The sequence below is a fragment of the Corvus moneduloides genome, chromosome 12, assembly GCF_009650955.1.
Source record: "Corvus moneduloides isolate bCorMon1 chromosome 12, bCorMon1.pri, whole genome shotgun sequence".
NCBI lineage: Eukaryota > Metazoa > Chordata > Aves > Passeriformes > Corvidae > Corvus > Corvus moneduloides.
In genome coordinates, this window is record NC_045487.1 from 15688421 (window position 1) to 15709055 (window position 20635).

Consider the following 20635-nt stretch of genomic DNA (forward strand, 5'->3'; position numbering starts at 1 on the left):
CATGCTGAGCAACTGAGACAAGCATTAGCCAGTGCCACAGGAAGAGAACAGGATCCATTTTTCAGAACAGTGGGTGAGAACTGGTTTTTTTTTCCCCCACCCCTTTAAGGGGTTCTGCATTTAAAGCAAAGAAAATATAGGAAGTGTTTATAAGGGAAATGAAAATGAGCAATATCCTTGTAGTTAATTATATACACCCAAACTTACTTAGTCATTTTATTTGTTGTTTTTTAATCTATGTAATAGATGTACACCAACCTGGTTTCGCAAATGACCAGGTGCCTTGGGAGTGATGAAATTTAAGCTGAATTTCTCATAACGCAATTTAAGATGTGCTAGAGCCATTGGAAAGGGTATTAAGAACATTTCTCAGGACTCTAGCACCTATGAAGCAGTTCAGTTACACAGCAGAGTGCTTTATCTTCCTTCCCCAAGCCTGAGAGATAAGATTAAAACATGGGTACCATTATTGCAGAAACCACCTTGGCATCAAGAAATCTAATGAACAGTATGTGTCAGTGTGTGATGTTATTCAACTCAGCTGCAGCCCACACTCAATTAATTCACCTTCTCAGCACTTCCCTAACAGTTAATATTGGACAGTAAAATGGCACCTGAGTTTCTTGTCTTCAGGTTGGTAAGAGAAAAGGCCAGGGGCCAGAAAACCTATTCTTTTATTCTCTTCATCGAGGAGATGAAAAAAGATGAGTCTCTTGGGGGAAGGGGGGAAGTTAATTAAGAAAATCTTCAAAGTGCTTAATTTTGCTACACATAAGTCTGTCTATACAGTTCTTAGAAGAGGTTTGATCACTAGCAAAACAAACCATGATGGATTCATATGCAACCTCATCAAAACAGGCAGAAGGATACAGAGAATTGTATCACTGCTTCCCCATGCTATGCTTGATGTCAAGAGAAAGATGAGCTTGCTTTCCCCTCAGAGAGAATGACCACAGTCTTCAATATTTTCAAAATCTTGTTACATGTTCTTCTTATCCAGGTGACCACCACTTCATAACGCTCCTGTAAAATGGAACTGAAGCTGTCCTGACCCTTTAATGCTTTCAGAGGAAATGAGGCCAACTTAGTCACTGAACACAGGCTCAGTAAAGATTGTTTTAGGATAGCGGAAGACACAGTCAAGTCTAAAAGAGGAGATGAGATTACAGGGATTTATGGGCAGAATTGACAAAAACTGTGGCGGGAAGGAAGCAGTGAAGAGATTATGGGTAGGGCCTAGGGAGACCTACCGTAGTCAAGTATCAGACTACAGAGGAGAAACTATAAAAAGATATAAACCCAAAGACATAAGAAAAATACATCATTATCTCTCCAAAACTGTACCTTGCTGAGTAACTTATCTCAGATAGCATTCCCAAACAGTTTAGGGAGACTGGCTGTTTGACAGATTTTGATTTCATTGCAGTGTTTGTATTTTGTGAAAGAATAAAATTTTTTCTATACATTTTTGCTACAACTGTCTTCCCTGATTTTTCTAAGAACTCAACAGACCAGGTGTCAATCAAACCTTCTAGTACCAACCACTATGTAGCAGAACATATTTTGCCTCTCTTTTCTTGTTGTTTTGGTTTGGTTTGTATTTTGGTTCTCTTCTTATTTTCCGTTAAGTATTTCCAGACTCCAGACTGGGACTCTAAACCTTTAGGAAATATCCTGAGCAGAGGCTATAAAAACAACTGATAGTGTATCACAATATTCATCATTTCTGCAGCACTTGTCCAACTACTAACCCAACAAATACTTTTAAAACTACAATAGATTGGGATTTTTAGGGTTTTTTTCAGCAAGCAGGATATACAGATCATGAACTTTGAAAAGGAGCACCAAATGTTTTTTATTTCCTTTATTGATGGCTATTTTTAAATAGCCACGACAACAGAGGATCAAATAGTTGTAAATAACAATCGCTGATTCAGCTCATGTGTTTTTATTTTCACAGGTAGTTTATGACATATTCTGAAATCTATTACATGTTCACAGTTTTTATGCATTTGCAGCAGTTTTTTGGGGAAAAGACTAGGGTAAAATTGCAGTAGGAAGGAAATAGTGAAGGACTGGTATAGAGACAAGCTGGGGTGGAAAAAAGAGAACAGGCATTTCAGCTGAGCAAATGTTGTGATCTAGTGACCACATGGCCACCCAAGAGCCAGGGCTGGCAAATATCAGGAGAAACGAAGGGCTGGGGTCACGATGGGCTGAGAAGGGACTGTCAAACTGTTACTGCTCCCAAGGGAATTGCCACTGCCAGGGCTGGTAGGGTTTGTGTTCTTTCTACTTGTTCTCCTGTGACATCTTACTGCTCCAGAGTAACACCTGCTAAATAGAAATTCCTCTGCCCAGCTCTCTTGGACAACACTACCCCATGCTAAAATGTGAAAAACTGCTGATACTTCCAAGTGGGTTTTTTTCAGACAAGGATTAATCAACCATATAATTATAATAATCATAATAGCAAATTCAACTTGGCGACTGCTTGTAAAAGTTGTTGGAAAAATACACACTGGTTTTGGTTGATCTTTAGAATTTGGAAATTAATGCACAGATTCAACATTTTTTATAGAAATAGGTTTCTGATGCAGTTAAATGTTAGAGACAAAGTTCTGCTGTGACTTGCATTTTCCTAAAAGAAAAAATTGACAAAGTTAACTATTTCAGTAAAAAACTTACAACAGATAATAACATCTATTAGAGGACAGTGTACAAACAAAGTGAAGAAAGGTATGATACTATCCCTTAGGACAGAGTTCTGTAGTGTTTTTGAGACAAAATATAACCATATAGAAAGAAATTGTCATTGTAAAGATTAATTATCCTGAATATTCTTGGGAACTTATTTCTTCACACAGCTAAGAACTAGAGGAAGGAGAACTAAGCACTGAACAAAAAAAACCTAGAACCTATATGAAGTAGATACCTAAATAAATTCAGTAACATTTAGGTATTTTACAATGACTGTTTGCTTTATAGAAATAGCAAAATAGGTTTGGCCCATGAAAATTCTCTATGTTCCTCTTCTGCAACACAGAAAAATATCAGTTTTCATATATCCCTACTCATACTGCAAGAGGGAATCCTGTGAGCTGTAGGAGCAGAAAAAGGAAACAATGAATACAGGTTCCCATTACAAATCACATCTCCCTCTTTACTCTGGGCTCAATTAAGGAGCTCCTCTATTTATTGTACAGCTTGTGTGATGATTGTCCACATACTGTCCTGCAGAATCTGATATGGAATCAGGACAGAGCTCACTTCTAGATGTCTCTGGCACATCTCAACAGTCTCCCTCCTTCTGTGAAATGCCCCGCCTAGACTGTCACTCAAGCAAGCCTGAAGGGCAGTCGGGGCATGGCACTGCTTACTTGTGACGTGCTGTCAAATATTCATTTAGGTGGGTCAAGATAACTTTCTCAGGAACAGCCTAGGAGCTGGAGCAGCACAGGCTGCACGAGTGCAGCTGTGCCTCAGGGCAGGCCCAGGTAGTCAGGTGCAGCCAGCTGCATCCCAGCTGTGCGTGCGTGTGGAGCCACACAGCTGGAATCCAGCCAGCAGCAGCTTGGAAGCTGCATCACCACAGCAGCACAAGACTGAAGCAGAGATGGCATGAGCATGGCAGAGCTGCCCATGGGCATGTGGTTAATCCAGCTGGCTGAATACGCTCATGTGCCTGGAAACAGCCAAATGGCTGTGTGCCTCACTGAATCAGGGCTAAAATTTGGGCTCTTTTGTTTTAAAAAACCTTTTCTTTTTTAGAACTGCTGCTTTAGGGAACCAATGGTACCCAGACATAAAGTAATAAGAACCTATGACAAGAATAATTATAACGTTATGAAAAACACAGAAAGAAGGAGGGGAAAAAAAAAGCCAAAATGATCATAATCTTAGAGAAATACACATTTACCAAGTAAATAATAGGGGTTTCTGAAAGTCTCAAATAATTAACACAAATCTAAACCCTCTGGTGTTCATTCTCAGGAGAGACATTTGAGACAGATACACCCAAGAGAATGCAACTGATGAAAAGGAAAATATTCCAATCTTCTGGCTAAACAATGTGCTTTGTGAAGATTTTTATTAAGTATTTTAAACACAAAATTAAAATAAATTTATAACTGCTTCATGATGCTCAGATACCAAGGTGATAAGAACATTTTAAACATCATACCAAACTCTAGAAAATTCAAAGTTAATGTTGATGGACCACAGTTTATAGACCTATTATCCTCATTACTATTAACAGTAGTGTCTAATAGCCATGCTGCAGCTCTGGAAATACTTTCAGAAGTAACACCGTGAACCTGAACTCAAAGAGAATGTTCATATAGACTAGATCATTTTATGAAGATGAAGGGCTATACACTGCTCTGCTTTTGTTCTAAAGATCCCAAAGAATTAAAATCAAAGAAGGTTTTATGGTTTTTTAACTTTTTTTACCCTTTCGCTTGTTCTGTTAGTATTTTCTAACAAGCACTGAACTAATCTTTCACAGCACTACATTTATGCATGATCTTGAGTCACAAACCTACTATGAACTCCAGCCACCTCCAAAGTGAAGGGTGACAAGAAGGGACTACAGTTCAGACTAGGAAGTGAAGCATATCCTATTTCATGGAGGCTACATGGAAATGCTACAAAACGATCACATTTTTATTCAGCAGCCTGAATTAATGTACTGTCAGCACTAACTACAACAAACCCTCTCCTGTAGAATTTTCTCACATCTTGCTCCACTATACATGGGACAAACAAACTAAAACTTGCATTATTAATTGCACAGACAATAACTTAAAACCAACCACACCTTAAGATCCTAAATGTCTTTTCCAGCCTAAAGGATTCATTTGGATCCATCTGGTGCAGCTTTTCATTCTGAAAAGTCTGTGGTCAAGACTCTTCATTTACCTGTGCAATTACCAGGCACAGGTGACTGGGCTGACGGGTGCCTTTGAGGTCACCCTCAGCCCACAGCTGCTTTCAGCAGCCCCTCTCTCTCAAGTTGTGGTAACCACAGGCCAGATGCAGCCCAGAATCTGGATATCAGATCTTCAATGCAATTCTAAAGTGCTTTTAAACTTAACCATTTGCTACACTCACTGCGCTAGTTCACATCTCACTGGTTGCCTTGAAATTTTCTCACCCATTTCCCGGACAGCTCTGTGCCAGGCTGGGAGAGAGCTGGAAGAGCCCCAAGCCTTGGCTTCACCTCCTTCAGGGCTGCTACACAGCAGACTGCCCTGGAGAAAGTATTTTGGAGCATGACACTCACATTTCCAGAAGCCACCTCAGAGCTCCACTCCCTAAGAATATGCAGATGTCATATACCATTCTATTAAAAAACAGTTACAGCTACATATTTATTTCCTGGCAGCCAGAACACAATTGCATTTTGAAATAATAAATTCTTCCAGGAAACAAAACATCCACTCAACTTTAACTCCAAATGCAAACGCCGCTCTCACAGAAGCCCATAGAGAGTTTTGGCACTTGTTTCTCCAACAATAAGATCAGGCTGCCTGCCTGGATCTCCCAAGTCCCAGAACTCTACATTATGTCATTATTATTATTTTTCAGAAGCCTGAGAAATGTGCTAGGCACATCCCCATAGAGATAAAAGGCCATAATCTTGAAAAAATATGGAAGGCTTATCCTGCTTCCACACTGCCTTTTAGATAGTTTAGGAACTAAGCAGGTGTCTCATATCAAACTTATGCATGAAGTCAAAATATCCCACCCTACCCCAGTTCTTATATTTATATTTTCTTTCAGACCTGTATTAAGTTCCTTTTTGAAGCACATTCTCTTGCAGTAGAACAATATTTGTTTATATATTTACATATGCAAATAAGATGCTGCAGGCTGTGATAGGTCCTCTCTAATTTTAGGGATTTTTCTTGAATTGTTTACCAAGAAGTTATAATTACAACATGTGAGGTGGCAGTTACTAATGGACTAGAACTACATTATTGCAGTGAATGGAAGAGTAAAAAGGTGTATAAAACATGCATAAATGTTGGGGCATTTGTCACGACTTCCTAACACTGCAGCAAAATTCAATATTTTCTTCTACAGTTTTCTGACATAATTTTCAGTCTTCCATGAATTTGAGTGTATAAACTGTGTATGTAAACAATTTAATACATTACACTTACAGCAGCTAAAGAATCTGTGCAAAGTACTGCCACATCCTGAAACAAAAACCAGACTCACTTCTATCTGAAAAATACTGAATGCAAGCTTTAAAACTGCAGATGTATTTTAAACAAAAACAATAAATTACTACACAGATAGTAGCCATGTATAAAAGTACTCCTGGCACGACAGCTTAACAAGTCAGAACATTAAACATCTCAATATCCATGTGAGATAAATGTCATCTTCCTACTAGGAATGAGTAGAGAAATATTTTGTTCCTGTTGAGGAAGTGTAGAACCTTATCATGAAGTCCTGGCCTCAGCTCTGGAGTGAAAACCTCTGCCACTACTTCAGGTGTAAAGATTAGTGTTTTGGAGCTCCTGGAAAAGCCAGAGGACACCCTCACCAAGGGCCAGCTTTGCACCAGGCCTACTTGACCTCTTCCAAATGCAACAAAAAATGGCAAGGTCTGTTGAATGACAGACTGTACAAACACAACTGTTTTGGAATGTTTAAAAGGGTGACTGATGGTCTTAAATTGCACTGATTCATCCCAAGGTTCACCACAATGATTTATTGTGATAACAACAGATCCGTACTAAAAATGTCTGAAGTTTGGGAGATGTGAGGCTTTGTCATTATGCTTACCTGCTTTATCAATAGCTGAAGTTCTTCTAGATCAATTTTTACTTTGTTTTTTCTGCATTTCACCCCATGATGTGCTGGGAATTGGTTGAATTACACACTTAACAAAAAAAAAAATCAAGATTGGTTACACAAAAATATCTAAAGACAAAATGCAAAATTTTTCAGCGTCATCATTAAAAATCCTCCTTTTTTTCTTTTCTTTGAATATTGGCAGTCTAACACATGGTCCCTGTCAAGCAATACAAGAAGAAAATTCAGAAAATTCATAGTTTTCAATCTTTGAAACACATTTGCATACAAAGTGTATCTTTAAGGGAAAATAACTTGGCAGTGTCAGTGGCTGACACAATAGAAGCTTTATCACACTTCTTCTGCACATCTAAAAACATTGCCAAACACTTTAGAATTTAACAGTATTTAACATTTATGAAAGAAAGGCAAGAGTTTAAAATGCTTGGGATACCTGGTTCCTGTGTATTGTGATACTGCATATATTTTCCCTTCATTTCATGATTTTTTCACCTGAGAAAAAAGAAAATATATCAGGTGAACTGTGACTTCTGCAAGATACTGTCTCCTTACTGCAGGCTGCAAGTATTGGAACATAAGGTACATATTTCCCCGAAGAAGTTAGTGTCGTTGTTTGTTAAGTACCAATTTCTGGAACCACAAACACTCCTTCAGTTTGCCTTCTCCAGTGAAAACAGTGATTTTGTGACCAGCAAGATTGTATTTAGAACTCCAAAACACTGATAGGCTTTTGGTCTCATATTTAAAAAAAAAAAAACCCAACAGCTAAACCTTTAATTTCTATACACAGAGTTGTCCCCAGGAAGACACAACATCTTTTACAGTCAACAATGATCATACGTATACAATCTCAGTAGATGGTATAAGACTAAAAAAAGCAGGTTTTCTTTTCTAAGTTTCAAATACTGTGCTTGATTATTAATGTTATCATTCTTCTTACATAAGGAAAACAGAGTTAAATCCTTTTTGTTATTTTTCACTCTATTATAAATACATCAGAAATCAACATCTTGTACTTCATTTTTGCTTTGTGAACCTACTAAGGATGTAATTATTTCTTTATTGTTATAATTTTGAACTAATGGCTTGGATGATACTTATACTAATAAATATAATAAAAATAAAGGTTTCTTTTAATTTACATTTGAATTCTCACATCCCTTTAAAATTATGACACCAAAAAATGTAGGAGCTAGAATTAATAGAGATTTTCAGCTGTTGTTAAAGGACAAAAAACCCCCAATGTACTGGCTTAACTTAAAAAAAAAAAAAAATCAAATATGACCATTCTAAGTTTCCCTAATGAATATGTTTGCAAAACTATGAATTCTCTTCTAACTTAAACTTGAATTTTTTTTATCTTGTGGAAAAAATTATTTGCCAAATCCTACTTGTTCATAGTGTTTCTCCGGTTTTAGGTCAGCATTCTTATTGGAGTTCTGTGTACTACACAGGCAGATCAATAACCTTTATGGGCCAGATTTGGATTAACAAAACCAGGTACAACTCTGCTAAAGTTAAATGGATTGTCCCTGCTTACACCAATGATAAAATTGGCTTTTTATGTTGCATTAAAAAAAAGAGAAAATGGAAGCGCTAACAATGGTTTAAATTTGCCATGCTTCATATATAGTTTATCTTAAAACATCTACTTTTGGTTCTTAATTGTAATGGTGTTCTGTAAAGAAACACAACCTTACAGGGCATTTTCAGGAATAGAACAGTCTATATATTAAAAGGCAGCAAATGATTCATAACTGCTTAGCGGTCAGGCCTGTGGGGCCATGCTTCCCATGTGAAATTTTTTTCTGCATTGCAAACTCTTACATTAAATTGTGATAAATGAAGAGCGGAGGCTATTCATACAAATCAATGACTTTAGTGTATGTGTCATTAGCCTGAGAGATGCAGGCAGCGGTCACTACTATAAATCATGTGATGATCTGCTGTCTGCGACTCGATGCAAGCAAGCAGATGCATTAGGAAGGTTAAAGAATGAAATTAATCTGTGCATTTCCCTTTCTTTTTTTTTTTCCTTTAGTCACCTGGTCATACGGAAAGAATTAAAATCACATGATCCAAAGTTAAACTAGCTACAGAACAGTAAGTTGGCTAAGTTAGATGTCACCTTTCAACTTAAAGTTAATTAAATATTAATGGGATTAATTTATTCATCATCACATGAAAAGTAAAATATATAGAATAGGTAAAATCCACCAGTGCTCCTCACACAGGAGTCGATATTATTAATTGCTTTTAATGCAGACTGTGGCACGAGACCACGTGTAAAAGATCAAGCACACTGCAAAATGTGCTCTGATACTTTTAAGTGCAGCATATTTCTTTCTTCACATTTTATAAATCCAGTGTTTAGTAACCCATGGCCATGCTCCTCATACCAGTAACTTGGAGTGGGTTATGAATATGAGTCAGGTTGAATGTATTACTGATGATGGAATACATTCCGAGATATCTGTGACTGGGAGTGTTAATGGTGAGAGTGTGCAAAAGGGGTCAGGGACAGTAAAAAGAGATATGGACAATATAATTTTAAAACTGGAATTAATGAATTTGGGAAGGCCATATTTGATATAAATGTTAGGCCAAAGTCTTCAGTCTTTACTCAATACTTATTCAGGCAAAACACCCACTGACTTCAGTGACAGATTTCCTGGGATGAGAACTAAATTTGCCCCAGGAGTCAGATTGCCCCTTTCTTTTTTACAGAAGCAGAAATTGGGAAGATCATGCAGGAATCTTAGCCCCTCCTGCATCTGTGTGGACCCTGTGGGGGATTATACACATCTCCTTCTTGTGGCTCCACCACTTCCCCTTTGCAGTTTAACACCACTTAGCAAGGAACAAGTCAATATGTCACAGAGCAGAGGCACTGAGCCGGAGTCATGCCCAGGACTAAACACTCAACATGCTACTCTGGAATGCTGCAGGGCTCCCAAAGTCCAGCAGTGCTTGGGAAGGACTCCAGGATTTGGCCTCTTATGACTTGTCCAGCCTGTGATAAGGAATCCTGAAAAGGGTTTGAAGACTCTGCTTTGAGCCAGCAGTTGACTCTGGGCACAATCAAGTATGAAAGCAAATTAATGACAGAAGGGGCAGCATTTCAAAGGCGATTGAAGCAGTCCATGGGCATAAAACAGTGCAGAACACCTTTGTGCTTATGAAGGGCACTATAAATCAATAAAGTATAAGTTAGCCTGGACAGTGATAAGATAAGTATTGCATGTGCTTAATTCACTTAGCTATCCTTCCGAAAAAGATAATACATTCAATGTAGACATATTTCAATTGAATTGATAGTAGATCTGGATTGAGCAAGCCTAGAGACTGAATTACCTTTATCCATCCCAGCAAGAATAAGGATGAACTTGCAAGCAAAATCAATGTCAGAAAGGTCTTACTGCCTCTTACAACAGCATACCTACTATCATTTATATTGAAATACACAAAAATTATTAATAATTATTAAAAATAGACATCCATCCTGGTAGCAAACAAACTTACAGCAGGTTAAGAACAAATGAAATTAATTTAGATGCTTAAATCCTTCAAACACAAGAAAGAAAGCACAAAATCTGTTTTATGTAATTGCTCAAAACCTACAAAAATTATTATTTAACTAAAGTTGCCAAATAAAGGTGGGGAAGAATTGCAGGTAGTGGATTTAAAATGACTCAGAGCTGATTCCCCCAGTAAAGCCAGTCTCTTGTGTATTGTTCCACTGTAACTTAATTGCAACATCGACTTCATATGTATTTATTTATATTTGGTAGCATTAAGTTTAGGGCACACATCACACACATATTTTAAGTTAATTTTCCCTACCAGCACTTGGTTCTCCAGTTGATCCCATCTAGTCATCAGAGTTGTTATTTTATGTCTAGAGCAGTGATTGAAGTCTATTGCAAATCACACATAGAAATTTCAATCTGGGACCTTTTAAATATTCTAAACTCTGTATTGCAGCTCAGCTTCTACCAGCTGCCTAAGCTGGGGCTGATCATACTTTCTTTGGAGAAGCTGGCCTATGTTGCAGGCTGCAGAACTTCATTAGAAACATTTCTTTCTTTCCCAGTGCAAATTCAGTGATTTTAGGAATTCACATCATATTTGCTGCTGAATTTCCTGTAAAGTTCCGCTTCTGCCCATTCCTGAAGCAAGGAAGAGCTGTATTTTAAACCCAAATGAAGGGAGCCATGATGAAAAATAAGACATGGCTGCCCGTCTTAAAATGCAATTGATTTTTTCAAATTTTTTACTATAATTGCATTTTAGGAAGCAGAGGAGAATCCTGAAAAAGTTTGGTATCAACTTGTAAAAGTCACTCTCCATGACCATCTGAATATGAAATAAAAAGTTTAAAATATTGTGCGGATGAAAATGCTCCTTCCTTTTGGAGCAAATCCATGCTTCCTTTCCAGTGACTAATTCCTGGTTTTTATAACACGTCACTTTTGAGTCAATGCCAAAAAAAGAGGTAAAGGCTCTTTGCAGTCAGTTGGTAGTTTTATACTGTAGGTTTAAATTGCAGGTCAACAGGAAACCTGGGTTTAATTTTTCAGTGTTACATTAGGAAAATAAAATATTTCTTACAAAATCAGCTACTTTACTGGAATGCTTCACACCATACCCAGTTATTTGCCTGTTTTAGGGGTAGTTGGGGAATGCACATCATATTACATGACTGAGTCAGGTTCCTTTCACAACCATAGCACGACTCACCCGGTGCCTTGGTATTTCCTCAGAACAACTGCTTGTTTCCAGCTCCTGCCTCACACTGGACTCCATCATGCTGGATGCTGATTGCCCTCCTTTCCAATTAGCTTCCAAGTGAAGGCACTCCAGAGCTCACAGAATTAGCTCAGCTCCCTACACGTGGCCCAGAGGCTCCTCAGTCCTCCTGTGAGTGTCAGGACTGCTGATGTAAGGGTAGGAGTCAGAGCCAAGCCCTTAACCAGCAATTATGGCTCCCTTAAGTTACAAGAACCCTTTTTAGGGCTAAAAGGGCAAGAACTTGTTGATGTCCCTTTACACTGGTGGGGTCTGAAGGCCATGAGCCAGTGCTGGCATTGCTAACCAAAGGTTTTAGTGGCAGGTCACATCCAGAACCTGGACGGCTGCAGGAGGAGGGCAAGGCAGACCCCTGGGCTTGCTGAATCTCCCAATTACTACACAAAGGACTAAACACTGGGTCGTGGATAAAAGTGAATAAATGTTTCTAAATTCTTATCTTAAACACTCTTAAGCTTAAAGCTATTTAATTGAGGATTTAAAAGCATGTATGCTTTATGAAGCTGGGGCTACCTGCTTCATTCTCTTGCTCTTATTTTTGCTTTTATCCTTTTAGTCTTGAAGAAGCCTAATTAGAAGCTTGAACAGGGCTCTCTCTCCCTGCCCTTAAATCAGTAATTGGCTTCAGTGCAGAGACTGTCAGGAAATTAACACATCACAACATGACAGCTGTTAATTTTTTCTCCTTATTTGTCATATGAATCACTGCTGATTTGCCAGAGTGCATAACAAATTAGTGGTCTGTAATCAGCGGCCTCTCTCCTGTGTGCAGCACCTACTTGTTTTTCCCCTTTTCTCCTGAAGTCCATTACTTCATTGCTTCAGCAGGAATGACTGTTGCTAGGTGTGTCATTGTCAATAAATCAGAATAAGCAGATGCTAAAAGCACAAGAAGCTCTTTAAAGTTTGATGAAGGCTTTTAGTTACATTTTTAAACTTACACTTGGAACTGGATTTTTTTTTTCTTTTAAATTGTCACTCCCTGGCATAATATACTGTCAAGTCTTCGGGTATCATCTAAAGCTTCGCATCCTTCACAATGTTGAGCTGAAAATGTGATTTGCAAAAATTAAAAGAAGATATTTCCATGAAGACAATTTTTAAAATGTTAAGGCCTCCTGTGACCCCCACATCAATAAATAACAATTAGACACAATGCACAGTGAGATTTTCCTCTTGCCTTGAGTTATATTTACTGTATTTTTGTATAATAAACTCTATTTAATATGAGTCAGCATGCTCCACACATCAACAGAACTGTATGTAGAAAAAAAGCCTTAAGTGCAAATAGAAACCCACAAAATTTGGGAAAAAAAATGAGTAAAATTCTATTCTCTCATTGGTGCAATTAATCTGAGCATTTTTCGCCACCTTTTTTTTTTTCTAGTTTTACAAATTATGATCTATATAAAGAAGGCCATGAGAACAATATGCAATACTGTGCAAAAGCTGGAACACTTCTTCCCATATCTCTGAGCTGTGCTGAGAACTGTTGTTCAGGTGACAGTTTAAGAGGTCTGCAACTGGCTGGTGTTCTCATAAAATTGGAAACGTTTTGGAAATATGAACTGGAAAGATTGAACCCTAAATTGCCTGATGCATATAGCTGCAAAGATCCATTATGTATTCAGTATCTTGTGTCTCAGACAAATTTAAAAAAACCCACGAATGTGATATATTTCTTTAGCAAAAGGACCAAGTATGGACCCTGTCATATGTTTCCTAATTTGTATTGAAACATGCTTAAAGCACAAGTTCCCTATAATTTTTTTTAGTGTTCATAAAAGAGTTTTTTTTTTTTTTTTACTTCACCTAACCAGAATAAACTACTAGCAATCCAGAACAATGGAAAACAAGGAACCTATGCTCTGAAGTGAAATGCTGCACAGTCCTTTGTACACATCACACATTTTTCTCAAGACTCAAAACACTCTACCTTCTCCTCCAGAAAGACATGGGAGAACAAAAAAATTATTCTAAGCTTGACATGGTACCTGAAGGCTGGGTGTTCCTGAGGAAGTGCTGCTTCACGGAACTCTGCTGTGAGCAAGGGCATCTTCACACCAGGAGGCAGGAGGGGATCCCAACCCTCTGAGGTCACTCCTGTGAGGCACTGGCCCTGAGCCAGCAAAGCACTTACACACCTGCCTTGCTTTTAAGGTGAGCACGTTTTAAGTGTCTCAGACACAAAGTGCTCAGTGTCTTACAGGGCTCCATGCATCTGTATATGACTGAGATTTATTTTGTGATTCACAGACATCACACAATGCACTCCTATTCTGCCTCCATAGCTACTATGGTGATTTTCAATGAGACTACTTGACAATTATAATTTAAACATTTCAAAGTCTCTTCAGAGGAATCTTCCCTCAAGTTAATTGGTGTTTTGTATTGATCTGTTTGTACAAATATGAAATGGTTGTTAAAATTGTTATTTCGTATACAATGTATAAACCCATTCAAAATTTTGTATTAAATGGTTATTTATATAATGTATATATGTATAAAATTTTATTAAAATGGTTATTTTAATGACAATTATTATTTTTAAAATCTGAGGATTTGAATTGTTTGTCAGCATTACATGTATTTTCTGCTATGATTTCTGTTATATAAATCAATGAAAGTTTAACTTCTTGTAAAGTTTAAGAAAAAAGAGCCTTGATATTTACATTCTTAAATACAACTTGAGGGGTTTTTTTAAAAAATATAAATTTTAGGTTTTTTCAGTAAGAAAAAGCAACGTATTTCAGAAATTATCTTTTGTTGTTCAGTCTTAATAAAAATCTTCTTAGCGTACAATATAAATTTTCCGTTTGCTCTGTTATGCCACGCTTTAAAAACACAACCTTAATTTTTTATTTACATTACAGAATCAGTTACCCTGAAAAGACCTGAAATTAGCAATTATGAAGAGTGTGCAGTACAGGGCAACTCTCCCAGCCTTTTTGAAATGCCACTACAAAGTAAATCTCCATACTGACTAAAAGGAGTTCCTTGACCTGCTGTAGTACCAAGGCACACAGGGACTGTCTCAGGCATCCTGAAGTCTTTAATAGGGTGTCTGGAGCAGACAGCCTTTGTGCAGAAAGGTCACCACTGAACACTGTTTACTGAGACTATAAATACTATTTTTTTAGCCTAACCAGATTCTACATGTAAAAAGCAGTACTAAGAAAATTATGGTGAACCAACATGTGTTTCAGAATCCAGATTTTTAAAAATCCTTTTCAGGAACCCCTGAGAAAAAGCCAAAAAAATCAACCAAGAACAAAAACGTAAAACCACAAGTCCAAGTCACAGAGAAACACTGAATGACACTGACTTACCTACAGGTTTTCAAGCTCCCTGTCATGAGGAAAATAATTGTATGACACCCAACAAATGTTGGATCACTGTGTAGATGTGCTACATTCATTTGCTCATCTCACTGCTTTATCAGCACTTCTGGATGTATCATCCCCAAAATATGCCATCACTGATTAAAATTCAGAGCAGAGCAAATATCAATTGAGTCTGGTCAGAAAAGGAAAGAGTTCGCAGGTTACAGACAATGGCCAGCTATGTTTTGCTATGCATTTCTGGTATGGGGTTATTTTAGGGTGAAACCCTAAAATTTCCATTAGGCCACTCTTGTTAGCAACACTTGCTTAAGTGGTGAAGAATTAAATGGCCAATGTTTATTTGCAATTCACTGGCTGACCACTGTGTTGCTGTTTAATAAATAAAAAGCAGGGGGAATTGAAGTACAGTAGACTTGATATTTATTATTAAACTTCCTTCCTGTCCCCAATATTTCGGGAGCCTGTTATTAGTGGTCTCAGAATGATAAAACAATGGATTTGCCAGCAACTATACATACCCCATAAACCAGCATGTACATTTAAATAAAGTGATGAGATGTTCTTAAGGGGAATTGACAACAATAGGAAATTTTACTGGGACGTCTCCAGTCGCCACTGTTTCCATTATTATGAATCCTGAGAGAGATTCCTTCAAAAGTTCTGAAAATCTGCACAAGTTAAAAAAAATATAAATACATTTAGCAAAATATGCCCATGCAAAAGGCTGTAAAGTAGGAATTTTTCCCTAAGGGATGTAGAAAGGGAATAGACAGGAATTATTTTCTATTAATACTCAAAAATTCCAAGAGTCACACCAAAACACTAAAAAGAATCATTATGCTGATTTACTAAGACATATAAACTTACATTCTAGCTCCCTGGGTATCCAGCATGAGGCCTTAAAGAAGCCTTAAGGAATACATGTAATTAGTTCTATGTTCCTTAGCCTTAATTTTTTTCTCCTTTCCCATTCATCCTTTCTAAAATTTCCACAATAAATATTTTCAATAACTTTTATGAAATAATAGTTTAACGCTGTTTCTCAGGCAATGTTTTTTAAAAGACGAGTGAGGAGGACTTGAAGTATGATTTTAGGAATGTTTATTACACGGAAAAAGGAAGAGTCTCCCCAGACTGAGGAACTGGGTTTATATCAAGACTTGCTATATTAATGTGTAAAATCTTAGCAGTGTTTCACCCTTCTGAAAAAGTAAGGGTCAGAAGTAAAAGAGGAAAAAAAAGAAAGGATTTAGTTCCTTTTTTTAATATTGCTATATAAAAATATTCACCTTTTTTATTAAAGTTCTTTGATGGCCGTGAGAAATACACCTGCAAGGATAACTATCTGCTGTCTAATACACTGAATTAACATCAGTCTAATCTTATCTAGTGACTACTGGCAATTAGTACCAGGAGAACAAATTAGAAGCTGTTTTGTATATCAGATCATCACAGCATTTCAAAACACCTTTTCTGTTTAACAAACATTTCTTCATCTCTTATGGTATGCTGAAATATCTTTAATTACAGCGCCATTAATTTGTAAAAGTCATATTGTCCATCTGGGGTCCTCCGAATATGGAAGAGTATTAGCAAAATTGTAGAACAGTATTAACACCTGTCAGAATGCAAAAGGCTGGCTCAGCCTTCAATTAAAGCAATGATGAATATCTCTTTCTGTCACAGGTTTTTTAAAGGCATAATGCAAAATCTCAGCTCTGAGGCCTTCAATGAGCAAAGCCCATTGAAGGAAGCCAAACAGTGGAGGGAAGACTGCAGAAAGGTGGTGTAAAAATTAACTCAGACGAAGGTGGAAGCAGTTTCTAGGGGTTTAGTACCACAATAGCAGCTTGCTGACATCAGCTCAGTTCCTCACAGATGTCTGATATCCTTGGCAGGGACTGCTAGCATGGCACAGGTGGTGAAAGGCCATCAGAGCTAAGCAGGTCCTGAGAACTGCCACTGTGCTTTGTGCTTAGCTTATCTCACTGGTGAGAATTAAGAGTAAACTGCACTGGAAAAAAGAAAATGGCAACTAGCAAAAGGAGATGGTGCAAAGTCCACTGCACATTGGGGTTTAAAAATATCTTGGGAGATCTTTGTTTTAGGACAGAGCAGAGTTTTTAGAAGTGACAATACTGATGTTCCTGAAAATCCTTTCTGTTGAATGTTCCTGGAAGTGATTTACATTAGAAGATACTCAAAAAGTCTATGCAGCTCCAAAATTAACATCTAGATTATTGTCTAGAAGAACAAGAGCTGTGATGTTTACATCTAAACCCAACATTTCCTGGAAATATATTAGCATGTATTTCATAAGCATGAAGCTGAAAGCACCAGTAAGTACCAGCATCCTTTCTATCTCAGAAGGTAACTCTGAAACTGGGCAACAAGCGGGCAAAAAAGAAAAGGAGGTACTGCAAAAGTTATTAAGCAGCTTTATAAACCAAAATAGTCCAATTTATTTTGGGGGAAATGGTGATTGCTGCATTATTCAGAGAAAATTGCTGAGTTTTTTGCTGCAGTACAAAATCTCTATATTTCTTGTTGCACACTGAAGAAAAAAAAGAAAACTGTGCAAGTCCTAAAATCTGCAATCCAATGCTGAAGGATTTACTTTAAGTCACAAAATGCTTAGCTATTAGATGACCTATAAACATTTTTGTTTCATGAGTGAATGTTTAATCTAGCACAATACAATGGTTCCAAAGGAAACCATTAATAGCAACATTTTGTAGCAGTTGTGTGTATGTCCCCACTGGACCTCTAAATGAAGTCTGCATAAGGACTGTAAAGGTAGTAACCCTGCAGCTACAGCTATAATTATCAGGATTTAATGGTGTTTATGAATGACTTGCTATGAGTCAAAGGATAATAATACATCTTATTAAAAATTTATTCCAAGTTATTTTTATAAAACTTTACTCATTTACATGTCACCAATGATTGTTCTTTTAAATGAAACAATAGAACAATAAGGAACATTTAGGCTTCAAGAGAAATCCTAGCACAGGGTCATTATATAATGACTCAGTATAAACAACAAACAACATGTAATATTTGTAATATTGCAATTAAAAATATAAGCCTAAAAGTGAATGTGTGGAGTTAAAAAAATTAAAAAGCAAACCTAAAAAATAAGTCTTTAAAAAAAGACTTTTAGCGTCATATAAAAATAATGCTAAACTCCAGCTCTGATTCACTAAGGTAAATGACCATAGATCTTTTTAGCAACTAATGACTAAACATGATCCAAATGGAACGGCAGCCAGATGGCACATGGGACTCATGGAACATAGCTATCAGATCAACCACAAACCTGAATCAGCTAATGTAGTTCAAGATGCATTAACTAATAATTCCCAGGAAGTAAATATTCCAAATGAAAGAAACCCAAAGATTTTTTTATTTTTTGGAAAACTTAATAAAAGTATACTCATGATGAAAAGGAACTCATTCTAGGTGTCAGGAAAGGGAGATGGAGAATCAAGATCCTTTTCCAATTTTTTTTTAGCTGGTTACTGGTTTAGATCCAACAGAGCCCATTTAGTCTGGTATTTCTGTACTCTTTTCACTCCAAATTTTACTCTCCAGCAGAATATTTAGACATTACCTAAACTTTAACAACCAAAATTAAAGATTTTTTCTTCTAGAAAAGTCTATATGTTGCACTGTTTTAGCCCATGGGTAAGAGACACAGTGCTGTTTAAAGACTAGAAAACAACAATCAGGACTTCTACACTCTGTACATATCTACCATTAATATAATGCCCAAAGAATTTAAAACTCACAGGAAAATGAAATATATTGATTATTCAAAAATATTCACAAATGTCTTTTACTTGTCATCTCTTTAAGAGCAATTTCCTAAAGAGCTGTTAATGAAACTCTGAGCCTTCATCAATACAGTGAATTGGGACGTCTGGTGTGTTTTCCACTTTGTCCATCTTTGCCCACCAGTTCAATGCAACACATAAATGATTTCACCTGTCTTAATATTTTGGATTTCACACTGGAAAAAAGAGGTTTAAGAATCAGCATTGCTTTAATAGGGACTGGTGAGGACACCAGAAAATGATTAAGGGCTATGGGGAAAGAGGCAGCAGGTGCAGTGAAAGGAGAAGCAGTAAAAGGCAGAAGCAATGAACTGTTACCCAATAGATGCCAGTAAAAGTACGAACATTCATTTTTGCTTGACGAATATTTAAGTGCTTATGATTAAAACATGCTTTTAAAAACAGTGTTATGAGTAAGAAAATCTGAAAAAAGAAAAAAATACACTCCAATCAAAAATAGTCTCAGCATAAATGAATAACTGGAGACTTTTTAAGTTCGTCACTCAGTTCTGATCCTTAGCTCACCCTCAAAGACATGTTGTTGTAAAGGTTAATTAATTAAAGTGCACAGAAATTATTATTTGAGAGCTGCTAGGTAAGTGCAAAGTACTGTTACTATAGGTTAATATTTTGCTCTTAGGGCACAGCCATGCTTGACACCCATGTACATTACATTCTGAGACAAACAGTTTCAAAGCTCAGGGCCTTAGCCCAGCTCTGCTGAAATAAATGGGAATGGTTCTGTGGGTGTTCAAGACCTTTGAATCTAGCTCTGAGGATACAGCTGTGTGGTATAAAGCTATCTCCTAGCTCCATTAGCATATGCCTCTGGCTCAAGACAGCTAATCTGTTTTGCTTCTCAGGCAAGCTAATTAGATCAGCAGATAGAGGATAAAGCCTGTGAATCTTCAGAGAAATGCCACTGCTCTGACTAGGAGTAAGCACAGAAAACGCAGGGAATTTGTATAAATAACTGAGTTCAAAAGTGTTAAGTACCCACTGGTTCCCATGGACATCATGGAAATACACAGATGCTCAGCATCCCTGGCCAGAGACCACCATTAGCATGTGTTTTGTCTGGACATAAGAGATTTGAGCCACTTCTCCCAAGTGACACTTTGATATCAGTAGTTCTATCATGTTACAATCAGACTTTTGTTCATAGAACTTCAATAGTTTGTTAAGAGCAGTGTAAGAGTGTCATCTCCCCAAAAGCACCTTGACCCGCTGCACAGTCCTCTGAGGTGAGATATGACACATAACCAAGAAGTCTGAGACTAGCTGTCATTTCTTTCTCTCTGCCACCCACCAACAGCTGCAATTAGCAGAAGCAATTAGACTAATTTCCTCATTACATGGAACAGTCTATGGCTTTCTCTTTGAAGCCTATGAGACTCTAGAACTTCCTCCTTATAATTCAACATATCTCACATTTAGGGCCTTAGCAAGACATCTGTTTCATGAGGGAGTCTGAGATGTGAAGGGATGAAAAGCAATGGTAAGTTCCTTTGGAACTGAGCTCAGTTCTGTTAAGGTTAAATCTAATTTAATTGACCATATAATTAAAAAAGTTATAATTTAAGAGTATTGGACAGGCACCTTTATCATTTTATACTTGAGCAAATAAATAAGTTCAGAGCTGAATTTGAAGTCAAAAATTAAAATTTAGGATTTCTTGGACTTAAGGACTATTTCACACATCACAAAAACATAGTTATAGAGCTTAACTGGTACAACAAAAATTTTCCCATAACTGCTGTAATAAGAACCATACACAACATAAAACCTCAAGTGGAATGCATGAACAGTAAAAGTGCT

At 37.1% G+C, this 20635-nt stretch overlaps 1 long non-coding RNA gene across 1 annotated transcript in view; it reads right to left on the reverse strand.

Moving 5' to 3' along the window:
* Nucleotides 1–6803: 6803 nt before the first annotated feature.
* LOC116450091 overlaps nucleotides 6804–20635 on the reverse strand; it is a 67280-nt gene continuing 53448 nt past the window's right edge. The window contains exons 9-10 of the long non-coding RNA XR_004242675.1: nucleotides 7262–7320; nucleotides 6804–6895 (exon numbers count right to left, since the gene is read on the reverse strand). This is a non-coding gene — a long non-coding RNA (uncharacterized LOC116450091). The remainder of the gene's footprint in view (nucleotides 6896–7261; nucleotides 7321–20635) is intronic.